The following is a 14,022-nucleotide window of genomic DNA, read 5'->3' on the forward strand; positions in this document are numbered from 1 at the left end:
TCACTGTCAAGTTAGGCCTAGTCTGAAAGAAAACGCAATTAATTTTTGGGAGATTTATTATTATACTCAATATAGAAATTCAAATTATATAAAAATCATATATGAAATGGACTTTAGAAACACACTCAAAGTCAATTTATAATATAATAAAGAGACTTTGAATTTCCTATAAATTACAAAACTACCATCAATTTCTTTTCTTTTTTTTCTTATCAAAGGAGGGATTTCATTAGCAACTGAAAACAGACATACAACCCAAGTAATCAACAAGTGAGGGAGCTATATGTGGCTTCATTAAAACTTTGCTATAAAACTCCAAGGGGAAAATCCGGTTTTAAAAAAAAAAGAGTACCACAGCGCTTTCCGTAAAAAAAAAAAATTCAAACCTCAACCTTATCAAAAGCTAATGTAGACGCCCACACAAACCTACGGCCTTCTCTCAACCCAAATTGTGCCAATAGATGAGCCACATTGTTCCCTTGCCGCGGCTAGTGGATCACTTCCAACAACTCACAAGTCACCAACAAACGCCGTACATCTTCCACAAGATTCCTTAGATTGCTCCGCCACTCCTCCCGCTCTTACAATTCCTTAAAACAAGCCCAATTCCAAAATCTCATTAAAAAAATTCAAAACACTCAATAGGATATTAAAATAATTTAATAATCAAAATTAAATTCAAACCAGATAAAAAATTGTTGCATTATTTGGTCTAAAAAATTTTATGTATCTAGTATTATTGAATAGTTTTTGTCCATTGGTCGGCGTCTAGGTCTGCAAAACACTTAAGACTCTATGTTGGTCATGTCATCAGCCACAATTGTACAAATAATTCATTTGATTCAAGTAGTAACTTATAGTTAATGACAATCATTTAATATATGAAGCGTTAATGGTTTCGTAGGAGCTTATTGTAAGTCAATTGAGAAATACTTGACCAGTACCCCAGTTGCTTAGACCATGGCAGGGCTTGAGCCATGCCTTTTTTCAGTGCCTCCAAAGGAAATTAATTGCTTTTAAGCTTTGTGCAAGTTGACTTGAACACAGAGTCTATGGCTGTTGGACTGTGGTCCATATTTTCATATTCAATGCCCTTCAAAACTTTTTAATTTCAACTGGTGGTTCTATTCTACCTCAACTGAATTTGTTTTTGAGCATAGAACGGTCAAAAAAGGTTACCTTTGATCTTTGTAGTTTGTCTCTGTTTCATTTTTGGTCTTTGTAGTTTTAATAAGGTCAATTGTGCCCTTGTAGTTTCATAATTGTAGTAATTGAATGACAAGTCGAGAATTTCGTCAATTTATTTCACGGAGTTAGGGATATTTCCGTCCATTTTTGACATTTATCTCACTCTTAGATTATCCTCAATCCAAGCCCTCGACAAATTTCCCCAAATCTTACAACATGAACCCAAGTTTGGGAAAAGTCCTAAATGGAAATTCACATTTTCGCACCTTAACATGAAATAGGGAGTTTCTACTTGGCCATGATGTTTAAATGACATAAATGGATGAAAATACCTTTGATCCCGTGAAATAAATTGACTACAATTGTGAAACTATAAGGGCACAATTGACCGAATTGAAACTACAAGGACCAAAAGTGAAAAAGAGGCAAAATACAGAGACCAAAAATGACTTTTGACCAAGAATAAATGGTCACACACTACAATGGCCTAATAGACCAAATCAGTTGTGGATTTTTATCTCAAAATGTCTCGGAGTAAAGAGTACTTCTCCAAAATAGGATCATAGGATCATATGGCTACTCTCGCATCCATGACTTGTATCAAGCCACACAACTCCAACCATTTGAGATTACTTGCTTCCATAATCCATTTGTGTGATTATCACATCCATACAAATAATGAAGGTGAATCTGTTTTTAACCCATGACTGAGCCCTAGAGGAAGTGAGATGGGGAACAACAAAACATAGAGACCAGAAAAATGTCAGTTCGATTATGGCGTATGTATGTACTTGAACTTCTGTAGGTTTTTGTGTCCTCAACAATCATGCAACATTGAAATAAACAGTCTCAACAACAGCCCTACCATATTTAATGTATGTGGGCTTGTTCTTCAACAGAGTTTGTGTTCTCACGGTATTCCTCTTTATTTATTTATTTTTAAATTTTCAAGATGCGCTTAAGACTCAAATTACATGAACTGTTCATATTTGCAAGTAATGATTGATGTTCGGGATAAGATGTTGTACGATAAACATGAATTAACATGTCAAGCACCATGATTGCCATTATGATTTGTGTTTGGTCATCCATATATGCAATTTGAAAATGACTAATTTTTTTTTAAAAGAGTATTGCGCTTCCTATTTGTAATTTTGTTCTTAACTTGATCATGAATTGGTCATGATTTGTTAGGGAAATCTATTGACCAAATAACTTGATCATAAATTTGATTCAAATTTAGGTTTATTTATTATTAACCACTAACAAATAAGATATTGACCTGTACGCATAATTTGATGAACATATCCAAACTCTACTGTTTGTGCAAAACTTTTGTTTTTTAAATTGTGTAGATTTATAGACAATTTATTGTCCGGTACTAGAATTTCGACAAATGATTCTACTAATTCGTGCATTATAATATGAGTGAATGACAAGTTTTTGTAGTTTATGATATAATATTAACAAAAACATATGTATTAAAACATTAAAATAAATTTAAAATTTTCTAATTTGTTATAAAAATAACCTGGAATATGTACGAATATTGAGCTACATGTAAAGTAGATGAGACACAGCATTTAACGAGGTTCGGCTATGCCTACGTCCTCGGAGAGCAGCAGCAGTAACTTTTCACTATATAAAATAATATGGCTACAACTTTTAGTGTTTACAATATGTGTGCTCACTGAATTTTCTCTCTAGGAGAATTTCTCTCTGCTCTCTCTTTCCTCTTTCTTCCTTCTCTTCCTCTTATCTCTTTCCTCTCTTTGTTTCTTTCCGTTTCCCTTTCTTTTCTTTTCTCTTTTCCCTTCTTTCTTTCCTCTTTTCTCTTCTCTTCTATCTCTATCTTCTTTCTCTGATGTGGTCTTATTTATAGGCTGAGAAAGGATACCCGTGAGTGTACCCGTGAGTGTGCAAGTGATAAGCTTCCAAAATATTTTGCTTAATTTCTTTGTGGGCCCCATACATGTGGGCTCCACATGTTTATTCTTTACAACACTCCCCCTTGGAGACCACATGTCCCTAGATTGGTTGCCTCATTAAAATCTTGCTTGGAGAAAACCTAGTAAGGTAGAGAACTGATGGAAGGAAGAAAGAAGAGTACAACAATCTGTATAGCATATTTCTAGATGCTCCCCCTGATTAATATCTCCCCCTGATGTCTTCATGACTATTTTTTGGAGTGAGAATCTTTCGAAGTGAGTGGAGGATGTAGCCATTAACAATTCTCGTAGTTGAGTAAGTAAATATATTTCCAGTGAGCTATTTCTATGTAAATCATAGAAATTTTCAGAGTCCGCGTTTCTAACAAAACTTGAGCTATTTGTAAGTTCACTTGAAAGAATATGCCCGTACAAGGTGTTATGCGGAGATAGCATCAAATATACCTCACATCATTCCAAAATGATGGTGATGGAGTTGAGCCCTATCTGAAAAATATGATGTCCGGTCGAATATACTTCCGAAAATCATTAAAGTGTCCAACGGATAATCCTCATAAAAATGCTTCAATACTTTCTTAGTATAAGCAAGAATCTCATTGGCATAATGCTCGATCCTTAAGTCGAGACAAATATTTCTTGAACTCTTGAGAAGCTTTAATGTGTTGCAAACACATTATAATCAATATACTCACTGATGTAATTTATGTACATTAATATTGAGTACAAATTTTGTGCTTCAGGCACATGTCATTCAGGGACTTGCTTCATGCAATTTCAATCCTTTCAAGGATTTTGTTTAAAGGGATTAAACTTTATGACACATTATATAGCTTTAACCCAGCTATTTATACATCTTTAGGGAATCACTTCAGGTGATATGCTCTGTGCATTTAATAACCCTTAAAGATAACATGTTGGTCTCCGTAAATGTGCAATAAAGGGGCACAATTGAATCTATAAATATGGAGAAAACCCAACATTCCTTGTTTCTGCCAGAAACATTGTGTCATACAAAGTAGGTATATTCCCTTTTATTCCGAACACCCAAGTATAACATTCAGTATTAACAAATTTTGGGGTTCGTACTGTGGGTTGTTCCTTCACGTTCATTATTATCTATAATGGAATTACCTCATTCCATTTTGGCCAATGATATTGTCGACATTTAATAATTGAACGTGGTTCCAATCAATACAGCCCATTGATGATTTGAGTAGCTACTCCAAAATCAAAATTTGTCATTCATCAATTTATGATCCCACCATTCTCATTTGCATGCGCATACATCAATTATAAGCATTTCTTTGCTTTTGGGTACCCAAGCCACTGCAGGGGGCTTTTATTATGTGAGAATGTGGATTATAACCTCCAATGGAGCGTTATTTTATAGTAGGGCGTGGATAATCTCCATTTAGGGAGTTAGAACATTTAGAACCCATATATCTGTCATGTTGCAGGCATGCCACAGATTAATACATACATGTCAATTAATTTATGGGACTTTAACCCATACAATTTGCTACGCATTAGGCGTGCACAATATCAATATTGACATGTCAAAGGATTGTCCTTTCGGGACTTCAATCCACATCATTTGCTACGCAACAGGCGTGCATCATATTGATCACTGCTATACCCATATTCTGTTCTTATGGGACTTTAATCTGTGCAGTGTATTATCAATGTATCCAACTTGCAATCTGTAAAATTTACATTAATAATTCATGGATACATACAAGCCATTCTTTTGGAACGGACTTATCTCCCCATTTGGTTACCTTTCAAGATAAAATATCAAATAGGTATATAAGCATAAAATAACACAAGTATTGCTTACATCCTTAGGTGGGAGAAACTTTTCTCAAGTATCATTCAAGCTCATATCGGCCCAGTAAATATAATGTAGCGCTTGATGATCTAGTTATATCCTGCAAGAGCAAAAATCACAACTCTTTTGCCTCTGTCAAAACAAATAGCCCTCATAGTTAGGATTACTTCATGGATTCATTCTTCAGATGTTCATTCTAAAGAAATAAAATCTCTTATGAACAGAGAGTTATAAAAAGAGAAAAAATGCAAAAATAATGTGATATTGATTGCAAGAGAAGGTAAGCAATCAAGGAAGGAAGCTGGTGGGAGCAGACAATAAGCTCTCATATCTCCTAGTCTAGAAGGACTTCCGGAGATTAGAGCATAAGATCGCCTTCACAGTTTCCTGATGTAGCGGAAACGTGATCAGGGATAGTCTTGCTTCCTGAATGGATGATCAGAGATAGTCTTGCTTCTCGGGCATATTGAGTGCTCATTGATAAGAAAAATAAGTAGATATCGCATCACTAGGTATGGAGTAAACTGGATGTCTTCTGCAAAGAAAATTTCGTTAGTAACACATTTATACACAAATACAATGAATAGATAGAACCGGTGAATTTCAAATTAACCATAGGAAAATTGCGAGATTCTTGGGATACTTTTGAAAAAGTAGCTCCGTAAAATCCGTAAAGCAAGATCAGCTTTGACGAAAATAATACTTGAAAACGCCGAAAGTGCCGACAGGCATTATCAGAGGCCACGTGAAGTTTTGGACTCTGGGAAAGAAAAAGATATTATGGGGATCCGAGAAGATATTGGGATCCTGAAAAACTATAGCCATATTTCCTCCTATAGATATTGCCTTTGCAAAACTTGATTGGAGCAACTGCGTTTCAACTTAACTTCCTTCATTTTCTGAAACTTTAGTTTTTCTAAGACTTTCTTCAAAACCTTCTTAAAAATGGCTTCCTCTTCTTCCTGCCCAAATTATTTCAATTTAAATGATACTCCCACAACAACCAGTGACGCCCAAGTTTGGCGTCCATCCTTTGTATCCAAAAATCGTCATCTCACAGTTAATGATTCTGTGATGATGAATGATGCTACTGCTGTCATAGTAGCTAGGAACTCCAATGGATGAAATGTTGTTGACAGGGAGATCAGAGGAAGAGGCTGTTGATGACTCAATGGCTTTTAGCATTCAGAGTGCTGCTTCTGTTTCTAACATGGCTGATCGTTTGCGTGCCAGAGCAAACGAGGTTGAGAGGTTAACAACTGAAAATTCGTCTCTCCAAAGAATGCTTCATGAGTCTCAACAGGAGGTTGAGAAACTTAAAGGAGAGAATAATGCCTTGTTGAAACTAGTGAGTTCGTACTCTGTTGATACACTGAGAAGGCTAGACATGCTGCAGGTCTCCAATGAAAGAATTTTGGGAGACCACGAGAAGCTCATGGCTAAGTTTAAGAGGCGTCGTCCTCTTCCTTCAGAGGCTTCCAGAACATAATGTAATTTTATAGATTTTACAGGGCCTGCACCTTCATTGCAGGTGGAAAAAATCTATCTGTTGTATGTTCCTGTAATAATAATTGCGCACATTTTTAAACTTGCACCTGTGGTTTTTACGTCTTTTCAAAATGACGGTTTGGAACCTTGTGCCTTATAGGTTCAAATAACCACATCGACTCTCCCAAATTTCATATTTCAACGTATGAAACTTTTGGCCTGGGCTAAACACAAACCTCAGAATTTATTCACCCTTTTCAAATGGACATGAAATATGAATTGAGTAAAAGCCATGCTAATATCTTATATATTTGGGTTCATGAGCTTCCGGCCCAGATATAACAAAATATGTGGGGAGCCTCAATTCATCATTCTCTTATGCCAAAGAAATATGTGGCGTACCACAATTTGCAATAATACCTCAAGGGTTGTCCTCTCAACACTTAGATTTTGAACCTCAAGCCAAAATCACATGTTCCAAAATCACATGTTCTCATGGTATGGACATTTTTATAATTTTCTGTACATATTTCTGGACTTCAAGCCCTTACATAATTGTTCATATCTTGAGGAACTTCTGACATCTCATTTAATTGCTCATCCATGAGTTTAAGGAACTGCAGGTTCCCTTTTGTATATAGTGACGGTTTACCCAAAATGGTTAATATTTATGCATACGTCACTATTCATGTGAATAGTACTATTCATCAAGTCATGAATACGTATCTATTCATGTGTACAGTACATCTGCCAGTACAGTTATCATCCATGTGTACGGCACTATGAACCAATACGGTACTGTTACATCATTAAGGAACTCTAGGTCCTTATTTACATGTCAGGGATCAAGGACCCTTAAGTCCAATCACATGTTTACAAATACAGTACCGGAGAGACTGCCAGCTCTCATATTAATATCATCATCAAGGATCTTCAAGTCCTGATGTAATTGTATGATGAGGATCAAGGAACTTCTGGTCCTGATCTGCATACTGTAAAAACTCATCATACAGCACAATTAATCCATAAAATAAATTGCTGGTAAATAAATTACTGGTATGGACGATAAACCCGCACCATACTTTAAATAAATGTAAATGTGCGGTAAAATAAATTCATAAATTAAATTGCTTGCTGTATGGACGTTAATCCCGCACCATACCTTAAATAAAATTAAATGTGCGGTAAATTAAATTCGTAAAGTAAACGTGCTTGTATGGGCACTAATTCTGCTCCATACATTTAAATAAAAGTAAAGGCGTGGACGATAAACCCGCACCACCCTTTTTAAATAGATACTGTTGTATGGGTAATAAATCTACACCATACAGTAAATAATGTACAGTAAATTAATAATTTGCGAACGTGCTTGTATGGGCACTAATTCTGCTCCATACATAAAAGCAAAGGCGTGGACGATAAACCCGCACCACCCTTTAAATATTGCCGTATGGGTAATAAACCTACACTATACCATAAATAAAATAAATGTGGGGATAAAAACCTCCACCTAATATATATGAAGTGCATAATATATTATATAGTGTGGGCAATATAACTGCGCCACTATTCAAGATATAATAGATGGGTTTTAAGATCACACCATCATTTTATTACAATAATTTGTGTTACAACGCGATGGGTAAAAATTACACCACCATAAAATAACAGGACAGATTAAACAACATAGAAATTACAAATTACGTTACAAAAAAGTAAATTAAACAAGCATGGATTAAACAACATAGAAATTGTGAGAACACAAAAAAGAAAGTTTGCATGTCGTTGTAGTAGTAAAGTGAGAGTAGACATATGACAGAGAGGAGACAGAGAAGTAACCACATAGTGTTGAGTTGAAAGATTTCAGAAATAAAAGGAGAGACTATCGTGCTGATAACGTGTTATAAAAATAACCTGGAATATGTACGAATATTGAGCTATACGTAAAGTAGATGAGACACAGCATTTAACGAGGTTCGGCTATGCCTACGTCCTCGGAGGGCAGCAGCAGTAACTTTTCACTATATAAAATAATATGGCTACAACTTTTAGTGTTTACAATATGTGTGCTCACTGAATTTTCTCTCTAGGAGAATTTCTCTCTGCTCTCTCTTTCCTCTTTCTTCCTTCTCTTCCTCTTGTCTCTTTCCTCTTCTCTCTTTCCTCTCTTCTCTTTCCTCTCTTTGTTTCTTTCCGTTTCCCTTTCTTTTCTTTTCTCTTTTCCCTTCTTTCTTTCCTCTTTTCTCTTCTCTTCTATCTCTATCTTCTTTCTCTGATGTGGTCTTATTTATAGGCTGAGAAAGGATACCTGTGAGTGTACCCGTGAGTGTGCAGGTGATAAGCTTCCAAAATATTTTGCTTAATTTCTTTGTGGGCCCCATACATGTGGGCTCCACATGTTTATTCTTTACAACATAATTGATTATATTATAAACATACAAAACAAATAATAATAATAATAAAATGAATTTATGCAACGTATATGTCAAATATCTTTTCATACAACATTGCACGGCTTGTCATGTCTATTTGTATGGAACAATATTGTCACATCTTATATCTAATGCACAACAATCTTCCACATGCATTTGGATCTATTTATATGTCCCGAATGGAGAAATTGGCTTTTCAGAAACACAAAATTGCAATTTGAGAAGCTCTATAGTGATTATCAGATTCCCTTTCCCTTTTTAGTTGATAATGATAGTTCTTGTATTCTCCCTAATTCTAATGCGAGTCCAACCAAAACTAAATACATAAAATGTTAAAATGCTCCCTAAGTACCACTGTTACTGTGGCAATCGACCCAAATGTCAACATTCTCACTTTTGATATTGTTTATCATTATGCTTTGTGTCGACCAGGAAACAAAAGAAAATGTGGAACTAGAAAAGTTAGACGATATTAACTATACTAACCAATGGAGTTTTGACACTTATCAAATTTCAATGGAGTTTTCACACTTGTCAAATTCTAGCAATATTGACAAAGTTTCAACAAAAAAGGAAAAAAAACAAAACAATTTGATATGTGTCAAAAACACGTTGGTTGTAAGGAGGGGCTCCTCCTCAATTTTAAGAAGCCAAGCTTTTTCCATATTGATATAACATGACTATTTGTTACACTATAGTTTTATGGAACATACTTCTATTCTTACAATGTAAGTAGGAGCTCCTAGATTCCTGTCAATAATAATGTGACATATGCATAAGTTTTTCTCTTTATATTTTTGATGAATTATTTTTACATCAGTCCCGATCTCTTGGACCACAGGAGTCCAAGAGATTGTGGTCACCCACTGTTGGATATTAATCCAATGGTTCAAAAAAGTTTTTTAAAAGGAGTGCAAGAGTGAGTGAACCGTTGGAAAAAATCTCTTGAACCCCTGTAGTCTAAGAGATCAGGATACATTTTTACATATGTGACATAGCATGTAATAACAACCACAAATCAAATTCATAATTTTTTTTAAAATATTTTCATTTGATACAAATAGTTTAGTTGGATCTTTCCCCTTTATTTTTCACAAAGAATAAAAATAAAAATAGAATAACATCACTGAGACTAAAACCTGGGCCTTGTACTAAGGGATATGCACTAGAAACCATCTCCACCAAATACATTTTTGTGTTGATGTATTGCATGCCTGAGTATATATAAAGTTTTTATAATATTAATATAATACAAATTAAAAAAATATTCAAAACCCTAAAAAATCGGGGCCCTGTGTAGTGGTAGTACCACTTGCACCATATCAAAGCCGCCCCTAGCTAGTTTGTATTTCTCTTTCTGGCCAAAAACCAACAATAATATGTGATTCACAAATGCTTTGTTAGTTTCTATGTTTGCCACGCAGTCCCTTGTTATTCACAAATGCTTCTTCCTGATAAGGCCCACAGGCTACAGCAGATCTTGCTATTAATAATGAGAAAAACTTAGTTGCAATCGAATAGCACTGTTTTGTTATTTTTAATAAATAATATTATATTATAGAAAAGTATTATCACACGTGTCATAGCGTTATTGATCGAAAATAACAAAATAGTGATATTCTCGTTTTGTGTGGCTTTCTCATTAACAATGTTCGATGCAAGGGACTGATTAATTAATTAAGATGTGCTTGAATGTGACCCTTCATTCTTTTATTAACGAATCTCAAAAGTAATTGTTTTGATATATTCAATAAATTAAAAATTATAAAATTTGGCATACATCTCTAACAAGATGAAACCAAAGTTATAATTGTGACCTAAATAGAATAGAGTTATAAGTTTGGAATTCCATCCCATGCTCAGAACCGTTTAATTTTTAGGTTTTTTTTTTTTTTTTTTAAGGAATATCAATGTTAAAAATGGGGCAAAGCGAAATAGTTTACTAATTTGATTATCAGCATTTTCTTTTCAATTGACCCTTAAAGGAAAACCCAAAATATAGATATTTCCAATTGTTGAATTACTTTGTAGAGTATAGGCCTATAAAAGATGTGTGCATTTTTACTTTTATTTTTCAAATAAGGGCAGACTTACTAGAGGACTGACTCAACATATACAAATGTACAAAATGTAAACTTATATTACACGTAACTATTATGGGCTTGTTTGAAAGTGATTCTAAATAGGCCAAACAACACTTTTATGGAAAATCACTTCTCAATATAATCATTGGAAGTGGTTTCAAGTGACTTCAAGTGATTTTATAGAGAAGTACATGAGAGGTGCTTTTACTCAGAATAATTTAAAATCACTTAGGGCCTGTTTGGAAATGTTTCTGGAATGGCCAAAAGCGCTTTCTGATAACTAAAAGCGCTTCTGACATCTTTTGGTAGAAAAATTTAGAAGCGCTTCTGGGTCATAGAAGCGCCTTATGGAGAAGCGCCTGCTATGTGCTTCTTCAAGAAGCACTCCCAAGTGCTTTTTCACGAAGCACTTTAATTTTTTTATGAAAATTCTAAATTTTTATAATAAAAGCGCTTTTGTTAGAAGCGCACTTATGAGCAAAAGTATTTCCTAGAGAAGCAGTCCCAAACGAGCCCTTAAAGTGATTATATGGAGAAACACATGGGAGGTGCTTCTTCCCAAAAATGATTATGGCATATTTAGAATCACTCCCAAACGAAGTAAATAAGATTCACCCTTTTCTATAAGGTATAGATTCATAACAACCACTAGTTTGTACTACACCACAACACTAATAAAGCTTTTGTCGTCTTAATAGTTGCAACATTTAAAAAGAAAAAGAAAAATTGTTTCTCGCACACTATGCATGGTCTTCACAAGAGTATGTATATTTTTTACCCATAATGATAAATTGCTCAGGTGACTCAATATCCATGGTCGCTTCCACACCCCAGAGACAATTGGGAAAGAACAACTCATTAAGAAACAAAATGAAAAGGGGGACAATTGGCATTTGGAATTAGATAGATTGTTGACATTGATTTGCAGATGGCGTGGAAAAGTTGACCAAATTTGACAAAAACGTTTGCATTTGGAATTTTGGGGTTTGGACCACAGAAGATTTTGAAAGCAACCCACATATGAAAGATGGAAAAATGATGCTAAAACGCACGAGAATGTCCACCTCACTGGGCATTCGTCTGTGTGAAGTCCACGTGAAGATGGCCCTTAGAAGGCCTATTTAGAGCAGCATTTATTTGACAATTTAGAATGTCTTTTCTGACTTAGATTAGAGGAAGATTGCTTGCATCATTCACACTTGGTAGGAACACAAGAAGTTTTCTTTGTGCTAGTTCTAAAAACATGTCTGCCAACGGGTCCATAGCTCAGTGATAAGCGCATTTACTTGCATATCAATGGTTTCATGTTCGAACCCTAATGACACCTCCCCTCCCCTCCCCTTCCCTTCCAAACTTTGACAAAATAAATAAAAGTTGTAAATCAGGTCTACAACATTTCCTATAGAAACCGTATAAGATACTGGGTCTAAACCCTACTGTAGGCTGTGAATCGCAAGCACAAATTCAAAGATATAACTTGTCTCGTCAATGATTCAAAAAACAGCCTGACAACATAAGGGTTTAGGGCCTAATTCAAGTGGGGGCCGCCCCCCTGGTGGTTGGGGGCCCACCTGAGAGGCCATTTTCCAAACCAAATTCTTGAATGAAATAACTCATAACCCCAATCCAAAAGGCATGTAAGTCTAAGAGCACTTGTAAAAATGTCTCCATCATAAGCATACCACAGAATAAGGTGAATCATAAACTGCTTTGCTGCAGTAAATTCAAATTTTACTAATGGAAATAACATAAATGCAACACTGAAAGTGATTTTCAAAGAGCAAATAAACAAGGCCTACACAATGAAAGGTGCAAAGCACGAGCTGCACAAAATCTAAAGGCCATACTGAAGGTGATAGCAAGCAACAACCAAGACATGACCATTAAATATTTGGATAACATAACCCTATATGGTGTGGATATTATGAGGTTGTTGATGGATGGAACATTATAGTCCAGAACCAGCTCACATAAATCATAAATGCTAAATAAATTGTGAAAATTCTATGATCCTTAATTTTCAATATGCTAGTTGGCTAAAGCAGATGTGTTCCTCACTATGCATTCGAGTTCGAATCCCCCTCCCCGTTGTTTAGATTAGTTTAAACTAGAATAACACTTATATTTTTTAAAAAAATTGCTCAACTACAAATGCAACATCAATCTAACATGCACCAATGCACTCTGCATTGGTTTAGAAAGAGAGGAAAAAGAGAAAAGGGCTAAGAATTGTTTCTCAGGAATTTCTAAAACAATTCAAATTACTTTTCATCCCTTTACCTTGGAAATTTTGAGATCACGAAAAACAATGAACCAAACAAATCTTCAAGTGCAGCTTGTGAATCTAAAAGTGAGTTCATTTTATGTCGGAGGTCAGCGTTGAAGCCTATACCGCAACACATGGAAGCATGTAAGCAAAGGCTTGTGGAAATATTTTTCCCCAACAGCTAGAAGACAGCACATGACTTTGGCTCCACATACTTTTCTTTCAGTTACCCCAACAGTCCTTTTGCGTAAATTAGCAAGAACACAGGGCTGGTACATCGGACGGTCAGATGTTGTCCAGCCGACGGGCCCACTTGATGGTGACCACTGACCATCCTGATTAAGACCCACTTTTCTGTAGCTCAAAATACGCTTTAATGATGCTGGGCCCAGTTCAAAAACAGGAAGACAACTATGGTCAAGTCTAGGGCCCGAAAAGGACCCAACATGCTAAAAGTCACGGACCAATGGGGTGTAGGGTACTCTATAATCCGTGGTTAAAAATTTCCCATCAGGGTGGAGCCCACTGAGAATAAGGAGCCCGCTGGACTTGATAATGTTTTTAGGTGGGCCTAATCAATACATTATTAGTATCTTTTGATTGTACAAAGAAAGGCAGGCTGTTGTCAAGCTGCCTACCGTATGTCTGGTCTGTCAAGCTGTTGAGTAGAGGACATGGGGCCCATTTTGATGCGTTTGTCATTTCAGAGCTCGGTTTGGTATGGAGCCTTCCAACTTTGCCAATTTCAGCTGGGCTGGACGCTCTAGCAATCTCTGAAAGCCCTAAC

Source organism: Prunus persica, chromosome G7, assembly GCF_000346465.2.
Source record: "Prunus persica cultivar Lovell chromosome G7, Prunus_persica_NCBIv2, whole genome shotgun sequence".
In the NCBI taxonomy this organism is placed as follows: domain Eukaryota; kingdom Viridiplantae; phylum Streptophyta; class Magnoliopsida; order Rosales; family Rosaceae; genus Prunus; species Prunus persica.